This window comes from Pipistrellus kuhlii, unplaced genomic scaffold (genome assembly GCF_014108245.1).
Source record: "Pipistrellus kuhlii isolate mPipKuh1 unplaced genomic scaffold, mPipKuh1.p scaffold_m20_p_14, whole genome shotgun sequence".
NCBI classification, from domain to species: Eukaryota; Metazoa; Chordata; class Mammalia; order Chiroptera; family Vespertilionidae; genus Pipistrellus; species Pipistrellus kuhlii.
Genome location: NW_023425449.1, coordinates 9,720,683 through 9,741,395, shown reverse-complemented (window position 1 = coordinate 9,741,395; position 20,713 = coordinate 9,720,683). Strand labels below are relative to the sequence as shown.

Here is a 20,713-nt window from a genome sequence, read left to right as displayed (position 1 = left end):
CTGGAATGTTTATAAAATTTAAAAATTTTAAAAAAAGCCAAAACCGGTTTGGCTCAATGGATAGAGCATCGGCTTGGGGACTGAAAGGTCCCGGGTTCGATTCCGGTCAAGGGCATGTACCTTGGTTGTGGGCATATCCCCAGTAGGGGGTGTGCAAGAGGCAGCTGATCGATGACTCTCTCTCATTGATGTTTCTAACTCTCTATCTCTCTCCCTTCCTCTCTGTACAAAATCAATAAAATATAATTTTTTAAAAAAATGATCCCCCTAATGTATATCTTTAGTGAAGTCAAGTACCTGCATATCACATATGGGATTATTTTCTAAAAGGTAGTAGTACACCTGTACCTTTGATATTAAAGAGCAGCCACAGCAGCAATATGGTTTCTACATGTAGGACATTGTACTACCTCAGGCTGACGTGTTTGCCCACTGAGCCTTCTCAGCCTTCACAACAACCCCATGGAGCTGGTATGATTCATTGCCCAGTTGTCACCTTAAGATACAAGCTCCAGCAAGTTGCACAGCTAATAAGTGGCATTCTTTTCTTCTCATACCAAAAATAACCTTTGGCTAAGCTTGGCTTGGACAACCTCTAAGTAAAACAACTGCTATTAACTAACCAAACAAATGATTAGCAATTCAGATGCAGTAATTATAATGATGTAGGTACTGAGTTAAGATGTGTATTTTCAAAAAGGTAACCATTCTCCAAATTAGACCTAGAGGAAGGAAGTTATACATGGCCTTCCAACAATAGAAAGGGGGGGGGGGGGGACAATTAAATGGTCTGGTGGAGAAGAAAGGTATAGAAGAGCTTAAAAATAGTCTCCATCCCATCTTTGCTTTAATAATAGCAGATTTGCATGCATTCTCTTGGAAATGTCACTTAGGCAACGCGAAATACAGAAATGTTCATAAAAATATATGTATATAAATCTATTTTTGCCATCTTTTGAACATAAGTGATCACTGTTGCAAGAAGGGAAATAATCAGGATATACTACATGAAGAGGGGAAGGGGGGAGGGTCAGAAGGAAGTTTTGTAAGAAGGTACCCAGAGTAAAGGAGGATAATAAGGTATAAAAGCAGGTCTCTGTCTGTATAAGTAGCCCTTACTCATTGCCTCAAGTTCAGGTCTAAAAGCAATTAGAAAAGCTAATCATATTTTTTTCTATGTTCTTTAAATCCCATGTTTTTATCTCATACACCAAAAGCAGACTAACATAAAAGAAGGCAGGCTGGCAAACTTTTAAACAGGCTTGGAAAACTGCCTTAAGTCTCACTTAGTGTGACTGTGTGTCCCTTGTTCACCTAGGACAGTCCCTGTTTGTGCCTCTTGATTTGGTGTAATTATTTAAAAATACTCCTCTTTCACTCCCAAAAGTGTCCCTATGTGAATTATATGGTCGCCTTATATTTAGCTAAGACATGGTTCTTGATCACTTAACAATATTCATCTACAAGGTTGAAAACTTACTAGATTAGTGCCGCCCCCCCTAAAATATTATGATATAGAATCCCCCATCTGCAGAACAGCACAATCAGGTTTAAAAGACAAAAATAACACCCAAAACAACCCTGAAAACATGAGCCTCATCAGTGCAGCCGAGGCTCTCAGTGCCTGAGTTCGGATGAGAGACAAAGTAGACTGTGTCTCCCCTCAACTGGACACCCCGAAACACGCCCCGTAAAAGCGACTGTGCCCGTTGGCACTCACTGTAGCCCAGGCGCTGTGCTAAGCATGATCTCACCTCGTGCTCAGAACAACCCTAGAAGCAGAGGATTATCATTATCCTCATTTTACAGGTGACACGACTCTCCCAACATTACACCCGAGAATCCAAAGGCCTGACTCCATCCAGGCACATGTTCTCCCCACTGTGATGTGGACACGTTGCTTCCGGGTTGGCCAGCCTAACAGGAAGTTGGCACATCAATCACATTGTCATCAGAGCCATCAGCTTCTCGGAGGCATTGCAAGGAGTGCTCAATCCCTGGTGAAGGGCTGCTGAATCAGGTAGGGCCCGGGCCAGAAACAGAGGGTGCTATTTAGTCCTACTGAGGAGTCCTACCGATGAGGCTATTGGGAAGACCGCAGTAAAGGGTTCAGGGAAGCAATGAAGAATCCTGCAGGACAAAGGCGGCAGGAAGTCCTCGCCGTCCCTAGGCCTGAGTGGACCAGGGGAGGGAGTAGCTAAGGGAGCCCACAAGAGGGTGGCTGTAAGGAGAGGACATCTGGCAGGAGCTGTGACCTTCGCACACAGATGAAGCCACTCTGCCACATGCCACCCAGCAGGAGGGGATGGGAAAATAAACACCCTGGCTCCTCCCACTTTCCCAGCGGTGGGCTGGACCTACCTGTGGTCCAATTAGACCAGAAATCAAAAGAGAAAGATAGCCATTGATGCCGATGGTAGAGACCCACCTCTCAGGGCCCTCAGCCAGGCGGTAAGGAAGAGAGAGGACATGGAGGGGCCAATAAGAGATGTCCAGCCTGCTGAAACCTGTTTGGCTCAGTGGATAGAGTGTCAGCCTGCGGACTGAAGGGTCCCGGGTTTGATTCCGGTCAAGGGCATGTACCTTGGTTGCGGGCACATCCCCAGTAGGAGACGTGCAAGAGGCAGCTGATTGATGACTTTCTCTCATCAATGTTTCTAACTATCTCTCTCCCTTCCTCTCTGTAAAAAAAAAATTATATATATATATATATATATATATATATATATATATAAATATATATAATATATATAATATTTTTTTAAGAGAGATGTCCAGCTTGCTTGCTGCTCCAAATGAGGACAGTCACTGTCCTGGTCACTGCCTGGAGCTCAGGAAGGTCAGCGAGACGATGTCACCCTCAGCACATATGCAGGGCCAGGGCCAGTGCATGGGCACGTGACCTGTGCGCTTACAAAAGCCCTGTGCTCAGAAGGGCTCCACACTTGGTCTCTGCTCTGCTGAACCATCTAGAAATCCTGAATAATTTTTTTTTAACAAGGGCCCCACATTTTCATTTTGCATTGGGCCTCACAAATGAAGCAGCTGTCTTGTGCAAGGCAAACGGTTTTCTTCAGCCGGTGTGACTAAATCCTGTGACCATCACAGAATTCCAGGGGCAGTGTTCAAAGCCGACAGATCCAGAGTTAATATTAACCAGTGACAGTGATGCAGCGGGATATACAACATAATAAAATGGCAAGGCATTTTACTTTTTTTCCACACACACCTCCCCCCCCTTTCTCCTTTGAAGTCAAACTACAAAGTGGCTGAGAAACCAAAATTAGCTGCTCCCCCAGAGAGAAACGCACCTTAATCACAACGGCCTCTCCGCTGCTCAGAGGGAATGGGTCTGGGCTCTGGCCACGTAAATGTGATCAATGCAGACAACCAAACAGAATAATTTATGCCCGCGGGGGTGGATTTGCTTGACGCACCCATTTGATGGGCTATAGCCATCAAATTAGCCAGGTAATTGCCAAAGCTACCCTGCCTCATATGCCGCGTGAACACAGGCCCCAGACTGGGACTTGGTGTGGAAAACCCACGCATAAAAGGCTCCCCCATGGGCCGGCGACATTTAGGAGCCATGCTTCTAAGCCGAGGCTTTTGGAAAGCTTAGAAACCTGAGGCTCTGCTGCTTCTGCTTTTCTTTCCCTAAAGTCTCCTACGTCTCGCCTTCCACTGAGTAATTCCAGTCTCAGTGGAAGCTGGGAGAGTGTCGGGTGAGAAGACACAGCAGGGCCAGCGACTGCCCTTTCTCCCGTTCATTCCCGCCCGGGCTGCAACGTGAAGCACAGCACAGGAGGCTTCCAGCCTAGCCAGGGACCGCACTGGTTGTTTGACTCATCCCTTCACTTCAGAGATGGGGGAGGGTAGATTGTAAGTGTTTTGTTTGCTTTGTTGTTGAAAATCAGAATAAAATTTCAGTGGGTCAAATTGAAAGTATTGCTGCAATCGGTTTGGCTCAGTGGTAGAGCTTCCTTCAGTCTGCGGACTGAAATGTCCCAGGTTCGATTCCGGTCAAGGGCATGCACCTTGGTTGAGGGCACATCCCCAGTAAGGGTGTGCAAGAGGCAGCTGATCAATGATTCTCTCTCATCGATGATTCCAACTCTCTATCCCTCTCTCTTCCTCTCTGTAAAAAATCAATAAAATATATATTTTTTTAAATTGGAAGTATTTGCAAAACCTCCACGGTATCCAAGAACCTAGAATCCAGGTGGTAAATCAAGTTTAGGGGCTTCCTGACAGAAATAGAGGATCAAGGGTGCAGTGTACAATGTTCAGCCCTGTAGTAGGGTGAATGGTGCCCTTTCCCTCCCTCCCCCATGAAGATATGTCTGCATCCTAAACCCTGAAACAGGCGAATGCAACCTACTTGGACAAAGGGTCTCTGCAGATGCAATTAAGGATTGGGAAATGAGATCAACCGGGATTATCCAGATGAGCCCTATGACCAATGACTGGGTACCATTCAGAGACGCACAGAGCACAGAAGGCCACATGACCATGGAGGCACAGATAGGGGTGATGCAACCTGGAGCCCAGAAGTGCGGACAGCCCCCAGAAGCTGGGAGAGGCAGGCAGACCCCTCGCCCAGAGCCTCTGGAGGAAGCGCTGCCCCCTGATACCTTGATGTCAGACCTCTGGCCTCCAGATCAGTGAGAAAATTAAGCTCTGCTATTTTAAGCCATCGGTTTGCTGTAATTTGTCACAGTGGCCACAGGAAATGAACGCGAGCCCTCAGCCACCTCTCTCAACCGTGGCCTCAGCTACACAACCGCCTAGAGTGGAAAATATGAGGCCGCCCAAAGCAGCCCAGTCCGTTTCACAGTGAGCAGAGTCCTGGCCCCAGAAGAGGTCTTGTCCCCAATGCAGTGCTTCGTGTGTTTGGAGGCGACAATGATCTGGCTCCCGCAGAGCTTTTTCTGGCCACAGAGCCCCTCGGTCCAGCCTCAAGGGAGGTGGGCTCTGTCCCCGACACTGGCCTCTGCTGGCTGCGTCCCCTGCAGGCAGGACCGGACCGAGGGAACTACCATCTCTCAGCCCAGAGTCTCACTAATGTCTAAGCAGCCAACGGGCAACTCCTTGGGAACTTCCAACATAAAGCAAAACAAAACCGACATCGTTTTCACACGAGTTTCAAGCGCACACCTACGAAACACGTGTGACTTAGCAAAAAGAGGGAAATTCTGAGTAGTAGTCATTTATACATTGTGATAGCCAAGCTAAGTTTGTACAAATCTGATTATTCCCAAAGAATCAAAACACACAGGTTTGGGGGAAACCTAACATTTCAGATCCAACTAAACATGTAAAAAAAAAAAAAAAATTTAAAAATGTTCCTGGGTTCAAGTCCCAGCTCCACAACTTGCTAGCTACTCATCGTGGTTAGGTCATACAACATCTTAAGCTTCAGTTCCCATATGTGTGAAATAAATGTCATCGTAACGCCCCGGAACGGGTTCTCTCTGCTGGCCCTTCCACACCCACCCTCCTTCCTCCTCCACTCAGCCCTGGGTCCTGAGAGGCTCTCTCTCTTTGTACCAGGTAGTCCCTCCCACCACAAGCTTTCTTACCCTCTGGCCTCTCATTGGTTTGGCCAATTGGGAGGCAGCAGCCGAAGACCAGAGTTGGGGGAAAGGAATGGTTGGGAGACTCGTTCACCTGGTGCCTCCCAGACAGGGCACAATTTGGCAGCAGCCGTAAAGAGCAATTCCAGAAACTGCTCTCTCACATCACCGCTTCGGGGCTGGGAGGGTGGAGGCTTGCATGGATTGCTAGCCACTCTTGCTGATTCCCTGTAATCTCGCCTGCATCTTTGTGAATGGTGCCTTCGTCAAACCTCCTTCAGTGATACCCTTTGAGCGTATCATCTGCCACCTTAGGGAACCCTGACTGGTGAACTCTGCAAAGGGTTTATCAGAATTTATTGGATTAATACTTGGTATTTAGAACACTGACTCATTCAGAGAAAGTGCATAAACGCATTTGCAATCATTATTGTTATTAGCAACAGCTGTCAACTAGTCTAAAGAATCCTTGGCCATCAGATAGCTCAGGGCCATATTTACCTTTCCCCCCAAGTCCAGTACCATTTAGTGTGGTTGTAATGTGTGTGTGTGTGTGTGTGTGTGAGTGTGTCCGTGGCCTCTTTGTATAGATGTGGAGAAAACAATTCGGTTCTCTTTCATCCGGATAATTAAAATAAGCCCCTAACTCCCCTTCTGCCTTCCTCCTCTCCCCTCTCTCTCAAAGGTCAGGATCCTTTGATCATGCCATTGCCACATTCAGCAAGTATTCAAGAGCTACTCACAGCTCTCTGAATGAAATTCAAACTCTCCCACTGTCCCTCAGAATTCAATCCCGATAGAATGTACTCTACATTTCACACCCACTGGGATGGCTATTATTTTAGAAATTGAAAATAACATGTGTTGTAAAAGATGTGGAAAATTGAATCCTTGTCTTTTGCTGGTGGGTATGTAAAATGGTGCAGCAGCAACAGAAAACAGTGTGGCAGCTGCTCAAAAAATGAAGCGTACACTATAACAATTCTTCCTCTGGATATATTCCCGAAAGAATTGAAAGCATGTTTGCAATAACCTAAAGGTGGGAGCAACTCATGTGCCCATGGACAGACGAATGCATAAAAAAAGATATACGGTAGCCCTGATCGGTTTGGCTCAGTGGGTAGAGCATTGGCCTGCGGACTGAAAGGTCCCAGGTTCGATTCCAGTCAAGGGCATGTACCTTGGTTGCGGGCACATCCCCAGTGGAGGGTGTGCAGGAGGCAGCTGATCAATGTTTCTCTCTTATCGATGTTTTTAACTCTCTATCCCTCTCCCTTCTTCTCTGTAAAAAAAAAATCAATAAAGTATATTTTTTTAAAAAAAAGAAAAAGAAATAGATATACAGTACATACAGGCAGTGGAGTGTTATTCAGCTTTACAAAGGAAGGTAATTCTGCCAAGACTGGGATATGGGGGAACCTTGAAGACATTCATGGAACAAGCCAGTCACAAAAGGACAAATCTTGTGAGATTTCACTTACGTAATGTACCTAGACTAGGCAAATTCATAGGAACGGAATAGAATGGACGGAGGTTGCCAGGCTGGGAGGCAGAAGAAATGGATGGTTTTGCATAATGGGGACGGAGTTTCAGTTCGGAAAGATGAAGACATTCTGGAGATGGATGATGACAACCGCACAACAATGTGAATGTACTTACTGCACTTAATGCCACAGCTAACTGGTATGACTGAAATGGAAAATGAATATCGAGTGTATTTAATCACAGCAAAAGCAACGTGTTCGAGTACTCTGGCACAAAGCACTGCCCTGGGGATCCGTCAGTAAACAAACTAGAAGGTCATTGTCCCCACAGAGAGGGCTCTGTTCCTGCACTTCCCCCACATTGCCCTCACTCCAGTCAACCCGTGCCCTAATTGTGTCTTGCACTTTCATGCTGGAATATAAATTCCTTAAAGATAGGGACTAGTTCTTATTCACCCAATATCCCCAGAGCTAAACAGGATATTGAGCATATAGAAACTGCTCAAAAGTATCGACTGCATAAGTAACAACCCAGCCAAAGAAGTCTGCATCTGCTTCTTTTATTCCCATATCATCTAGCCAGACAGTACTTAACACTTCTTGAAGTTCATCTGCTATATTTTGAGAAATCATTGAATAGAGCTTCATGCAAAGCTCACTTTAAATTCTCCTGTTCACAAATAATTCTACTGAGTACATATACTGTGGGTTTCCAATCAGAACTCCACTGTTTGCTAGCCCTGTGTCCCTGGGCAAGCTAATGCGTGCCCCTAAACCTGCTAACCTCAGGTACTATGGTGGAGGTCTGCAGATTTGCAATCCAAAATCCATTAGCCCTTCTCCTGATGACAACTCAGGAGACCTGTGACCAAGCCCACACCTTAATAACGTGTGCAACCCCAGCCACAGTAACAGGCCTGGGACCCAATCAGAGCCAGTGGCCACAGCCAGCCACTGTGAGTAACACAGCATAGAGGCTCCCTCTTTCTGGCTGGATTTAAAACCCAGACCATGTAAGGCCTGGAGCTCTGACAGCCATCCCAAAATAAAATGGGACCTAAACATGGTGAGAACTGCAGAAAGCTAACTGAGAAACGTGGGAGAGAAATCAAGTCCTGGTGATGATGCCCGAGTCCTGGATTCAGCCACACTTCAGGTATGGCTGAACGAAGGAGTGATCAGAGCCAAAATAATGCTTCTTTTTTTTTTTTTTTTTTTTTTTTTTGCTTGACATAGTTTGACAGTTGCGACAGAACTGAGTCCTAATTAAAATAAATATATCCTAAAAAAATGTCACAAAGATTAAAGGAGATCCTCATGTACATACATATTGCACACCTGGTACATGGAAGCTACTAATGGCAGCTGTGGTGATGGTTTATTGTTGTCGGAGAAATTCCCTGGCTTCTTCTCGGGGTCACTTTCAACTCAGCTGCTCTGTCTTGGGATTTGACCTTCATGGATACCCTCTATCCTGGTGACAGAGATAGAGATGGGGAGGACCAAGCTTGTCTGCCACCACTTCCTTAACCCACACCCTGACAGACATCATTAACCGACCACAGCACTCCTTCCTACTGAGTCCTGGATTCCTGTTCAACCCAGCTCTCCAGGCAGCCACTGCCAATCCATCGAAGATGACATGCAAAAGGAAACCCATTGTCTCAGCTCCAGGAAGGCAGATGGCAGCTTTTCTAGAAAGAACTAGGCAGGATTTGACACGTGGTCTCCATCACGTAGTCTTTTTTGTGTTTTGATTTGTTGACAGCCCTTTAAACATGTAAAACGCATGTGTGCTCTCTCAAGTGGATATAAGTCCCTGCCCTGGAGCCTTGACCCAGCCTCGGAGGCTTTCCCGTAGCACCAGGCACCGGCTTACCTCCCTCTGCAGGGCTCCCCGGCGCCCAGGCACGGAGCTCTAGGGAATGCTGCCTCAGTCAGAGGTGTCCATCATGCAGAACACACCGAACTGCCCGAAAACGGACAGGGCACTTTGAGGACGGGGGAGTTCCTGGTCTCCTTTTACCGATGCCAGGGCAAGCGGAAGGTCACACTCTAGGGGAAGCCACACCCAAAGGAAGAGCACAAAGCCCATGCACTGGTGACCTCCGCCTCCGCCTCCAGACCAAATCCCCTGCACCAGCTCCCCTCACAGGCCCGACCCTCACCCCCACCGCCACATCTGAGATGTCTGGCCTCTTTGTGAGGGAAGGAAAGAGCTCAGGTCACTGCGTTTCCCCATGGTTAGTCTGACCCCTTCCACTTCAGAAAACACCTCTGACATGGTTCCAAGATGGTAAGCCGCATGCCTTTTGACCAATCTCTGACTCCTTGGTATCGCCCAGTTTTTACTGTGGAGTGGTAGATGTAAAGATTGGCTTAGCCCTCCCCTCCGTTATCCTCCATGTCTGTTTCTGCCTTTACGGAAAAGAACTGAGATCTGCCTGGCTGGTGTTCGCTTATTCATTCAGCAAACATTCACCGACAGTCACAAGCCATCTCTCAAGGCTCTTAGACGGGAAAGACTGAAACTCGGTGATGATGTGAGAGGCACGTGTAGGGTGACGTGCCAGCATGAGGAAGGGGCCGCTGGGGGAGGGGTGCCGGGAGCTCTGAGGGGAGGCAGTGTCCCCGGAGCCCAGTAGGAGGAATGCACAGGAGCTGACCACACAAGGAAGGGCGGGAGGAGGACAGGTGCTGAGACTCAGTAGCTGGGGCCCGGGCTACATCGGGGAGGCTTGGGAGAGGAGGCTGGTGAGGAGACAGGGTGGGGTGGGGCCATGAAATCCCAGGGAGTCTGCACCCTATCCTGGAAGCCGCAGAAAACCTCTGAGGGAAGTTAAGCAGAATGGCAGGCTTAGGTTTTTAGTTTCAAAACAAATGCTCTGGTTGCGGCTTAGAGAACAGGCAAGGAGCCCAGTGGGAAAGCAGTTGGAGCAATTCAGGCAAGAGGTCGTGGGGTCACGAACCAAATCGATGACAACACCACCAACAAAAAACAGAGCTCACATGTGTGCAGCACTTCGAGATGACAAAGCACTGTGAGAAGTGCTTTCTGTGCATGAACTCTGTTATCTTTACAACAAGCCCGAGAGAGCAGCCTCAGGCCACAGATCCGGACACAGAGAGGTGAGGTGAGGTGAGGAGCCCCTGGGCTGGGGTCTGGGAGCTCTTGGGGTCCCAACTCAAACCCAGCCGCCTGGCTGCAGTGCCCTCCTCCCAGCCCGCTCTCCTGGCACATGCCTAGCGTATGTAGGACGGGACCCTGAGTGGCTTCACGGAGGGAGGCTCCAGGCGACTCCCAGGGCTCTGCCATGGGTACCTGCACGTCTAGGTTTCCTCTTCCTGAAGAAGCCCTTCCCCAGGTCTGCAGTTAGCTCCCGATGGTGTCCCCCACCCGCTAAACTCATACTCCCCGCCTTCAGACCACACCCCCTTCTCCTCTGCAGTCCCTGCATCTGATCCTACAACACAGGCTTCCTTCTGCTGGAGTGAAAATCACAAGCATCGCCCGTTGGTCTGAGGAACCCCGTGAGAGAAACCTGCCTGCTCTTGGCACGATAGCGCTTTAAGTCTGTTATTTTCAAATCAGACAGAACCGGGAAAAGCCGCAGCAGGCTGGTGTGGTTTCCTCCTCAGCGAGCAAGACCCGGCAGCCCTGCCCCGGGCTTCCCACGGCTGGCCCGCCCCATGGACAGCGTCCACCAGCCTCCGAGGCCCGCCTGGCCCGCGGCCTCGGACAGACCGACCGCAGGAAGAACGTGTTCCTGGAGGGACATCCTCGGACGGCCAAATGGCCCTCCTTCTCCGCCTGGGAGTTAAGGCGAGCGTCTGCAGCAAGAAACTTGTGCATTTCCTGCGGGCAGGGAGGGAGACCTCCCGCCCCTCCCGGCCCGTACAACCCCCTCTGCACATCCTGCTTCTCTGAAGCTAAAAATAAGCCCGTAAGCACTGAAAACTGCTCAGACACTTCTCCCCAGCACCCCCCTTCCCGAGGCCCCGAGGGCGCGACACGCAAATCCTCCAGGTCCCGAGTGCAAAGCACAGCCCAGTGCCTCCTCTGTGTCAGCCCGCGCCTTTCGCTCCCTCCCCGCGGCCCCTCCCCGGGCCTCCACCCCTCGCACTCGCCTTCTGCAGCGGCTCTGTGCCGGCTACAAGGTCCGGAAGCAGGGATCGCCCTGGACCTCGACCCCCACCCCCGTCAGTCCGGGAGGGATGCTCCAGGGTCCCCCGCCACCAGGCGCACGGACGCCCCCTTCCGACCCAGCGCGCCCCCATCCTGCCCGCCCCGCCCCGCGCGCCTGGGCGCCTCCCTCGCCAAAGTTGCTCTCTTCTCCCTTTCTCCCTCTCCGCCCTCCGCCTTCGGGGTCTTGGGTTTTGTTTCCTTTTCCTTCCCAGGCGCTGGCTGGGCGCACCGGATCGGGGATCGGGGCTGCGGGGACTGGTCCCCGGGACCGCGCGCTCTCCGGCCCACCCGTGCCCGCTGCGCCCCTGGTGCGCCCGCCCGTCCCCTCCGCGGCCGCGCCCGGCGCCCCTGTCCCCCCCATCCTCCCACCCTCTCCGATCGCCCGCCCCGGCTGCGCCTCGGACCCGCTCCGGCCGCGGGGAGGCGGAGGGCAGGCGCTGCGACTCACCGCCTCGGCTGCTCCCGGCGTCTGTGTGGCCACCGGCGGGCGGGCGAGGCGGCGGCGGCGGCGGCGGCAGCGGCAGCGCCTTCCCTCCGCCCGTCCGCCTTGGACAGCACCGGCGCCTGCCGCGCCCCCTCCCCAGCCTCCCTCCTCCCCCCACAGGTAGCCTCCCCCAAGAGACAGGGAAGCCAAGCTGGATTGTGGGGTTTGCAGGTGCAGGCGGTGCCCCCACCTTGCTCCGGTGCGGCCGCCGGGGGGTGCCCCCTGTCCTAGCCCACCGCCCAGGTTTCCGGCTGGCTGCACTGGCGCCGTCCAAGGGGTGTCCCGTGGTCGTGGGGAGGTCAGATCCAACCCGCAACACCTTCTCCTAGGCTTCCGTTGGGGGAGGGGAGGAGGGTGGTGGCTGCAGTCCCTGCCGGTTGCAGTGAAGTTAGAGGGGGCCTGGGAGGGACATGCCCACAAGTGGGGGCTGCTCTGGCCCAGCCAGGGTTTTCTCTAGCCAGAGCCTCTGGGAGCCGGCCGGTGTCCACGCCAGGATGTCACCAAATCTTACTCCATCTCCCCTGGAGATATGTGGAACAAATGTCAATTCATTCAACCAACGTCGATGGAGTGGCTGCCAGCACATGTTGTGTCTTGCTATGTTGGCCACTTGTGTGACCTGTCAAAAAGCCACTGTAACTTCTGGGGCTTGTCAGCCCCAGCGACAGTTCCATTCCAGAAACCAAGGCTAGCAGGTCTCAGCAGCAACTTAGATTCACTGATTTAAAAATTTGCTGGGCAGCCGATCTATGTTTCTCTATCATCAATGTTTCTCTCCACCCCCCCCTCCCTTCTCTCTTTCTAAAAACCAATAAAAGCATTTTTTTTAAAAAGTTTGCTGGTTGAAAATAACAAAAAAGACACCACGTAAAGCAGACAAGTCACCAAAACCTGTCCATGTTTGCCACGATGATTACAAAACCTTTTAATATGACTAGTAATGGGAATGACAGTTACATGTAAGTCCGAACAGCTGCAACTCTGATTTTAAAAGCAAGTAAAAGGTTCACCCTCCTCTTCGATTCTGCCTTCAATTTCCTAATCGTTTACTCCTTGGGGCAATATTTGAAAAACAAACAGGCCAGTAAACCACTCCTGGATAATAAAACTTTATATGGATCCCGTACATACACACGGGAGCCACCTAGGGGGCTGGCTTTGTGTTTTGTTTTTTAATGCAAGACCAGCGCCTCACCCCCTGAGATTCTGATTTAACCTTAACCGGTCAAGGGTGCAGCCTTGCCTGGGATGTTTTTCCTGGGGCCCCTGGAGACTCTGGTGTACAGCCAGGGTTAGAAACTGGGGATTAGCCAATCGTCAAGCCGAGCCTGAGGCAATGGAATACAGAAGCAGCAAGTTTTAAGGCCAGGAGAGGTCTGAGCAGGTGTTGCCAACTCAAATGTCCCTGGGGGTTCAGATGCCGTAACAAAGAAGTGACTGAGGCTGGGTGTCCAGGGTAACGGGGAAGGGCTTCATGCCGTCAAAAAGACAGGCTCGAGTTTCTACACGGGAAATGCAGGTCCAGTGCGGCCACCACATTGGGCATTTCTTGTGGGTTTTTTTTTTTGTTTTTTCATTTAGTTTTGGTTTTGGTTTTTCTTTTTCAGAGAATCCAGAAATCCACATTTAATGTGAACTCTTTTCATTTTAAAATATGAGGAACTGGTTTTTTTTAAATGTTTCAGTGCTCTGTGGGCTAAGAAAGGTTTGTGGGCCGTGAGGAGCCCCGGATCCGTAGCCGGGCAGCTGGTCTGGACAGTGTGGGGCTGGGGTTGCTTGTAAGCACTGCAGCAGGAACCTGTGGGTCAGAGGCAGGAGTGGGAGGGTGGCAGTGTCTCTGAGAGGTCTCAAAACCCATTTTCTTTCTTTTTAATCTTGCTCCAATGATCTCTGCTTTTTATATTTTAGAAACGCTTGAGATATAATTTATATAGCACAAAATTCATCCATTTAGAGTATACAATGTAATGCTTTAGTACAGTGGTTCTCAACCTTTGTAATGCCATGACCCTTTAAACGTCTGAAGCCCCAAACATCTGCCGGAGGCGACGGGAAAGAGCACTGGTGTGGCAGGAAGAGGGAGAGTTTAGTTGCAGGCTCCTTACTCCCACTGGTCAATGTGGACTCGTCAGCACTCCTGGGCTGCATGTGAGTGGTCACCACGCAGGGGTTTAGAAAGTACGAGGCAAGTCCCAAGGTGGAAGGCAAAAGGCACAGGGTGAGAGGTGAGGCAACTTGAAGTTCTGGGAGCAGCAGTGGTCACAGTGAGCTCCTCGTCTGAGATGGTGTGACACCAGCAGCAGCAGCCTGGCTCCATGACCACAAACCATTGCTAGGTTTTTCCAGTAAACTGGTGCTGCGTCATCAGTACAGCGGGCAAGGGGGCCAGTGAGATGTGGCCAGAGAATGGCAGGGCCAGCCCAGGAGTCGCTTTGCAAATCAAGATGAAGAACATAGCACCTATTTGAATTTGGAATTTATTCTAAGAACACAAGGTCATGGAAGGCTCTTTATACATGTATGCACCACAAAATTTTCTCTTTAAAGGAACAGCTCTGCCAAATTTTGATAAATGCATATTTGTGTAACCACCACCACCAAGACCCGAAACAGTGTCATCGCCCAACAATGCTGCTATCCCTTGTAGTCAAGCCCTTCCCTGTACCCTAACCCTGGCAACCACTGATGTGTTCTTCGCCTCCATAGTTTTGCCTTTCAACAAGATCTTATCAGTAGGATCGTATAGTGTGAAGCCTTTCAAGTCTGGCTTCTTTCACTTAGCATAGTGCAAGTAGGATTCATCTGTGCTGTAGAGTGCATCATTGGTTTATTTCTTTTCATTGTATGAATGTATCACAGTTTGTTAATCCACTCACCGGTTGAAGGAAATTTAGGTTACTTCTGTTTGGGGGCAGTTATGAATACAGCTACTGTAATTTTGTGTGAATAGTGTTATCATTTCACTTGGGCAAACATATGGGACTGGGATGGCTGGATCCCACGGTAAGTGTGTGTTTACCTATATAAGAAACTGCCATTACATTGTACACCTGAAACTAATATAATGTTATACGTCAGTTATACCTCAATAAAAAAAAAATACAAATACATAATAAAAAAAAAAAAAAAGAAAAGAAAAACCTGCCAGGCTGCTTGGAAATTGCATTCCTGGCAGCAACATCGGAACATTCCAGCTGTTCTGCATCCATTTCAGGACTTGACACCTCTAGGTTTTTGTTGTTTTGTTTTTAGTCACATTAAATAGTGGTTAATGGTTTTAATTTGCATTTCCCTATTAACTAATGATGTTGAGATCTTTTCTTGTGTTTATTTGTCACCTATTTAATTCCATTGAAATGTCTTCTCAAAATGTTTCCTATTCTTTAATTGGTTCATTTGCTTGCTGATTAATGAGTTTAAGTGTCTTTTGTGTATGCTGAAAATCCTTTGTCAGTTATGTGATTTGCAATTATTTTTCTCCCAATATGTGCCGTCTTTATATATATATGTGTGTGTGTGTGTGTGTGTGTGTGTGTGTGTGTATAATTGATTTCAGAGAGGAATGGACAAGAGACAGTAGAAACATCAACAATGAGAAAGAATCATTGATCAGCTGCCCCCTGCAAGTCCCACACTGGGGATTAAGCCTGTAACCCGGGCATGTATCCTGACCAGGAATCGAACAGTGAACTGCTGGTTCATAGGTTGATGCTCAACCACTGAACCACGCTGGCCGGGTCACACATGCCATGTCTTTTTATTCTTTTCCGTGGTCTTTCACAAAGCAAAAGTTTCAAATTTGATGAAATCTAATTCATACATTTTTAATGTATCACCCTCATGGTGTTATATCTCTTTACCTAATCCCATGTCACAAATCGTTTCTCTTAAAAGTTTTATAGTTTTACATTTATACTTAGATCTCTGATCCATTTTGAGTTAATTTTTGCATAAGGAACCAGGTATAGATCAAGGTTCATCTTTTTGCTTATCAATATCCAATTGTTCCAATGACCTTTATTGAAAAGACTATTACTATTTTTTCTCCATTTAATCATTTTGCAATCAGTTGACCCTATTGGTGTGGATTTATTTCTAGACTCACTATTCCATTTCAATGATCTATGCGCCTGTCCTTTTGTCAATACCACTCTGTCTAGATAATTATAGGTTTCTAAGGAGTCTTGAGATCAAGTGGTGTGCATTCCCTAACTTTGCTCCTTTTTTCTTCCTCCAAAATTGTCTTGGTTATTCTAGTTCCTTTGTCTTTCTGCATATACTTTAGAATATTTTGTCAATATCTACAAAATTTCTATTGATATTATGATTGTAATCGCATTGAATCTATAGACCAATTTGAGGATAATTAGCAGCTTAACAGTGTTCAATTTTATAACCCATGAAATATTTATCATTCATAAGTACCTCTATTTAAGTCTTCTTTGATTTCTTTCATCAGTGTGTTGTAGTTTTGAACATAAAGATGCTACACATTTTTATTAGTTTTATAACTATGTATTTCTTTTTCTGTTCTATTAAACATGTACACGTGTAAATTTTAATTGTTTACAACTTGTACATAGGAAGATGATTTGATATTTTTTGTATATTGCTCTTATATTCTGTAGCCTTGATAAATTTACTTAGTTCTGGGAACTTTTTTTTATAGATTTCTTGGAATTTCCTTTTAAGACAATCATGGCATCGGTGAATAGAGAGAGTTATATTTCTTCTTTTGCCTTTTATTTCTTTTACTTGTCTTATTGCACTTGATAGATGTCCCAGTTCTATGATGAATAGAAGTGGCAAGTGCCTTATTCCCAGTCTTAGGGGGAAAGTATTCAGTCTGATTAGTTGGTATTTTGGGTTGTCTTCCTTGGAAGAAGTAAGGAATGTATCCTCCATGTCTTTTAAATCTATATTTTTTTTAATCACCCACCACATACTCTATAAGTGATTCCGATGTCCAGGTAGATTGGTAAGATCTGAAGGTCTGTAAGACATCTTTGCTCCCTAATATCTCTTAAATTCAACAAGCTCTTTTACTCCACAAATACTTACTCCGTGTTCTTATATGCCAGTCACAGTGTTAGGCCCTCTCTTTACAGAAAGTGAAGTTCAGTACGTGCTCTCACTCATCTCAAGGTCTAATGGGGGAGACTCGCACATAAGCCCGTGTTACAGTGAAGTGTAAATGCCTACTGAAGGTATGTACTTGCTTTACTCACTCTTAACTTCCTAGATTCTTGAAGAAGGGGTGAATGTCCTGCTGAATTCTAACTGAAGCCACAGTGCCTTGGATCCTCACAACCACCTACAGACAATCTTTTCTGGGTTCTGCCCAACAAAGGAGTCTTTCTCTTGGTTATGGAGCCTCAGAATTTGTGGACTCCCTTTGAGATAATATGTTAGTTAGGACTTTTTAATTTCGCCTCAGATACCTTTTTTTCTCTTCACCTTACAAGCTCTATTAAAGGGTCTTATTTCTGCCCTGGTATGTATGGCTCAATTGGTTGAAATCATCCCATGTGCCAACAGGTCATTAGTTTGATTCCTGGTCAGGGCACATGCCCCAGTCTCGGGTTCAGGGAGGCTGCCAAACAATGTCTCTCTCTCTCCCTCTCCATTCCTCTCTCCCTAAAAATCACGTTTTAAAAAACATATATTTTTAAAAGAGTCTTATTTCTTTTAAATGCCTCTTGTTTCGTCTCTAATCAGCAGTGATCATATCTTTACACCCGACATTCAGATCGTGTTTTTCCTCCTACATACACATCTAATAATATACTTCAGTTAATTATAGCTCGTGCCCACTAGCTAAGGATAAATTGACAAACCCCACAAAAATCACAACATCACTGGGTGGGGGAGATTTTTACTAAAATGGATTATTCCCTGCTGCCAGCACAGCATTACTTTATCTCTGAAGCACAGATGTAAAGAAACAGACCAATAACATTTGACAGTGGTGGTTAGGTGACCCATTATTTTCTAAGTGTTCTTATTAGTAGTGATTTTTTTAAATTAATAATTTTCATCCACTAATACATTTAACCATAATAATTTTGTTTAATCTAAAAGGGTTTTGTAGAAGACAAATGGCAGGGCATCCCGAAGTTTGAAGAAAATGTTATGGGAGAAAATTATGCAATTCAGAAAACTTTGGCTATTAAGTTTTGTTTTTCTAATGGTTAGGAAAGGACTCATTTTTTACTATTAAGGCAACACACTTCAACCCAGTCATTTATTGGGAAGCCTCTTCTGTGCCAGGCATGAGGAGGTTCCCCTACTCAGGAAACTCTTTAGTAGAGGAAAGAGACACATAAGCAGACGGTGGCATTGCAATGTGGGCTTGCCCTGGGCAGAGAACAGGCTTCTGTGGAAGTTCAGCAGAGGGCTCTCCCCCAGTGATCAAGCTTATTGAAATTTTAAAATAAAACCAGCGAACATTCACTGAGTGTTTGCTCTGTGCTGGGCACACTTATAAGCACATTTAATCTTCACCAAAAGCCAACGAAAAAAGTGCTATTGCCCCACTAGAGGCCCAGTGCATGAATTTATGCACAGTTGGGGTCTGGCAAGTCCACCCTAATCGATCAGGGCTGATGGGGCTGGGCTGGCTAAGGAGAGGCACCATGGGCAGTTGGCTGACCAGCTCCATGCCCTGGTCGAACTCCCTGTGGAACTCTGGGTGGAACTCCTGGTTGAGGGGACAATTTGCATATTAGCCTTTTATTATAGGATTATCTAGTGAGCTTTTAATAAGATGAATGACTTGCCCATGGCCACACAGCTCTGAGGGTGCTGGGTGGGAATCCAGAGGAAGGTTAGCATACAAATGGCCCCTCAGAGATGCCCCATCCGAATCCCAAAACCCATGACTATGTTACCCTACATGGCAAAGAAGAATTAAAATTGCAGAGAGATGTAAGATTGTTAATCCATTGGCTTTAAATAAGGAGATTGTTTTAGATTATCCAGGTGGGCCAACGCAATCACAGGGATGTTAGAAATAGGAGAGGGAGGCAGAAGAAGAGACGGAAAGAGTTTCCCACAGAAAACTAGGGGAGTAAAGATGAAGGGAGGGGTCCCCAAGTGAAGGAATGCGGGTGGCCTCCAGAAGCTAAAAAGACAAGGAAACAGACTTTCCCCTGGGGCCTCCGGAGAGCAGCACAGCCCTGCCAGCACCTTGACTTCAGCCCATGGCAGATGCCTGACTCCTGGCCTGGGAGCTAATAAATGCGTGTTGTTTTAAGCCACTGTTGGTGGTAATTTGTTACAGCAGCCCTAGGAAATGCATACAAGGCCAGATCTTTCTCATTTCAGAGCTCAAGGCCTTAATTCCAGAATCCTCTTCCGGAGTCTTTTTTTTTTTTTTTTTTTAATTGTTTTTAATGTTTTTAGAGAGGAATGGAGAAGGGAGAAAAACATTGTTGAGAGAGAAACATTGATCTTACACACCCAGGCATGTGCCCTGATCGGGGATCAAACTTCTTGGTGTATGGGACAACGCCCAACCACCTGAACTGTACTGGCCAGTTTTAACAGAAAAATATAAGCCAGTATTGTTGCATGTATAGTTTGGAATATCTGGCCCCGGATTCCTCGCCTTATTCGTATCTACTATGAAAGGCGGCAGCTGCCCTCCAACCCTCATGCATGGCCAAGAGGCCCTCCCGTACTTTCTCCCACCCCCTTGGCGCTTCTCAGAGCATCTATAATTCGTCTGGAAACCAGGATTCATGATGTACTGATGTTCTTCTACAGCATTACCAAAAATGGCAAAGGGAACAATAAGTAACGAGCCATGACCAGAAAGGAGCAGTACTTATCAGACACAGTCACTGATCCCCATCAACCAGATTATCACCGGTGCTCCCATCACACCCAGCCCAGCAGCTGTCGTGTGGGGTGAATACAGCCTCAGTACCCTTGAATGAAGGAAGAAAATAGCTTTTTTCCCGGCATAGTCAGGTGTCCGCCTTGCCTGCAACTCCCCAAAAAATGAGTGAAGAGGGTACAGGACACCATGTTTGCTGTCCACTGTCTGCTGCAGAGCTGCCAAGAGGTAGGCTCTCTCTCGCCTGCTTCACCAGCCCAGCTGCTTGATCATGTGATTATCTTCACAGATCCCATCACAGCCTTCAGCACGTTCTCTAGGTCTCCTGTCATGGAGCGCCCCCAATGAAGCGCAACTGACCAGAAAGCCTTCTAACAGGCACCCAAAGGTGCCCAGCACCAACCCCCGAGGTCATCCTGATGGCGCCGGAGTCTTCAGAGCTGGCGGTTACACAGTCAGGAATTTTGTGGTCCCATTGAAAGCAGTTACACAACACGAATGGATCAGTGCTACACATCAGAAGGTCTGGCCACCTGCTTCCTGCCCGCAGCTGGCTCCCTGAGCCCCCGCTGGTCACACTGCTGCCGCGTGCCCAGACACTGCCTCTCCTCCTGCCTCTGAGAGCCAGCGCCACAGCCGAGGCTGCCGTTCTGCTTGCCGGCAGGGAGGACAGAAAGGAACGCACCGTCCACAAGAAATACAGACCTCCCAAGCTCAAGTGCTGGCTCCTCAGCAAGTCCTTAAATCCCGGAGATGGCAAGAGCTCCATTAGCGAACACTTAGGCCATGATGGAGACAAACACCCAGTGAGCTGCACTGCGGGGCAGAGGCTCTCGCTGGGTCCAGAGGGAAGAGGACGTTTGGTTAAAATCAGAAAAGTCTTCGTGAAGGAATCAGCTGGGCCTCCATCCCTTGTTCCATTCATAATTACTGAGCACCTCCAATGTGCAAACCCTGTGCTAGGTCCCGTGGGGACCCAAGGGTGACTCCGAACGTGGACTCTCTCGTTAGAACCGCGGGCAACGTGGAGGGGCTTCCCCGAAGGCCAGGGGCCCCTGAGCTCTCATCCGCAGTTGTGCCAAGCCTGTCTTCCTCCATCCCTGCTGCCACCCCACCTTTACTCTTTAGGGTCGCCGACGGAGG

At 47.9% G+C, this 20,713-nt stretch overlaps 1 protein-coding gene across 2 annotated transcripts in view; it reads right to left on the bottom strand.

Annotated features, from left to right (window-relative positions):
* Positions 1–11,713, bottom strand: part of NCALD (neurocalcin delta) — a 268,172-nt gene extending 256,459 nt beyond the window's left edge. For both annotated transcript variants that reach the window (XM_036436709.2, XM_036436712.2), the window contains exon 1: positions 11,695–11,713. The gene's annotated coding sequence lies outside the window, so the exon portion shown is untranslated. The remainder of the gene's footprint in view (positions 1–11,694) is intronic.
* Between the last annotated feature and the right edge of the window lie 9,000 nt (positions 11,714–20,713).